Raw genomic sequence first — 1,926 nt, forward strand, 5'->3', positions numbered from 1 at the left:
AGTGATATTTATTGTCAGTCAATTCTTTTATTAATTTGATACTTAAGTCTTTTTTGCATTGTTTCTCGTAATTGCTCACTCGAGTATATGCAAATGATCGGTTGTTGGATTCATATTCGATGTTTGGATCGGAACCTTCTTGAAACATTTTTTTTGTTTTGCATGTGATTTTATTATTAATTTATTTAAAGAAAAAAAAAACTTATGATATACATGAAATGTTAAAAATAGAATTAAATTCGTGACAGATATTAAATATATAGTTTCGTAAATAATAATATACCGCCGATCAAATTTGACTACCAAACAAGCGAGGTCCATTCGGTGCGACAGAGGTTTGACTTAAAAGAAGGCAGGTTGTGTTTGGATTCAGGGTTAGTGGGTTAGATTCATCACGCACCGTGGAAAATTGGAACCACGTACGTGGACATCATAGACCCGCAACCAATCACCCACTCACCCACTGATCTTCTTGGGAATTTCTCTTGCCGTTTTCGACTTTATTTCTTCCACCTTACCGTATTAGTCAACACTTAACGCTGTCGTTTTGATTCTCTCACTTCTTTTGCAAATGTTTCATTACTTGAAAAAAATTATTCCTTTGCCAAAAAAATAGCAATAATATTGATAATAAAATTCCCTTATGGTTAGAATTTAACCACGGTTAATAATACGAGTTAAATATATGGTTTAGGGTCTAACGTATCTATTATAGGGTTGGTTGTAAACCCTATTTTCAAGTTGGCTAAAGTTTCAATGAATTGTGAGATCTCATATCAGTTAGAGAGAGTAATATAGCATACCATACAAGAGTGCGAAAATCTTTTTTTAGAGGTTAACGACGATACACAACGGGCTAAAACGGACAATATTTTCTAACGTTGGGCCCCAAAGGAGTGGATTGTAAAATCTCACGTTGATTAGAGAGGGAAACAAAGTACATCTTATAAATGTGTGAAAATCTCTCACTAGTAAACACTTTTTAAAGAAACCTAACCTTCTAAAACTAATAAAATATATAGAGAAGCAAAAGGATTCCTATAGAATCGCATGGATTAGACAGATGTGGACTAGAGAGAAATAGATATATAATAAAGTACGGTTAACTCCCTACTCTTTTTTAAGAGATGGAGAAAACATTAGGGTTAAATTGGGCACTGATGAAACAAAATTCACGGCTGAAAATTGCCGGTTTTGTCGCGTTTGCTAGCTTCTGATTGGTCAGTTATGGACAGGATGGCTAAAACAAAAGGAGGGCCCACCAGACGTGTTGCCTCGTCAGCCTGTCTGAAACTGATTCTGTACACGTGGATTAATGTCCTTGATCCACTCCCATTAATTAATTTTTCAAATTTCCATAAATCAAATTATTTAAGTCACTATTAATTTGATTTTTTAATATATAATTAAGGGAGGCAAAGATTCAAATATTAACTAATTCATACCAAATTACTAATTTGGTGTTCACTTTGTATATATTTTCCTTTTAAACTTTAAAAATATTTAATACTTCTTTAACTTAATTTTGTGTACAATTAAACAAATTTTTTATATCTAATTATGAAATTAAACCTTTTATTTTGTAATCAATAAATTGATGGATTAAAGTTTTTTTAATAAAAAATTTAACTAACAAAAATATTTTTTAAAATCATGAATTAAAAAACATTAATAAAAAAATTAGAAATAAAACTCAATATATAATAATAATAATAATAATCACGGAAGTAGTATCTAATAAATTTAAAATTAAAAAATAAGATAATAATCAATCTCTCATTTGGTAACATTTTAATTATAGTTTTTTTCTAATTTATATTAATTTGTTTTATATAATTATTATTTTTTAAATATTTAAAAAAAATAAAATCATTATTAAATAAAGGTTTTTTTTTTTTTTTTTTTTTTTTTTTTTTTTTTTTTTTT

The sequence above is a fragment of the Cucurbita maxima genome, unplaced genomic scaffold (assembly GCF_002738345.1).
Source record: "Cucurbita maxima cultivar Rimu unplaced genomic scaffold, Cmax_1.0 Cma_Scf00007, whole genome shotgun sequence".
NCBI classification, from domain to species: Eukaryota; Viridiplantae; Streptophyta; class Magnoliopsida; order Cucurbitales; family Cucurbitaceae; genus Cucurbita; species Cucurbita maxima.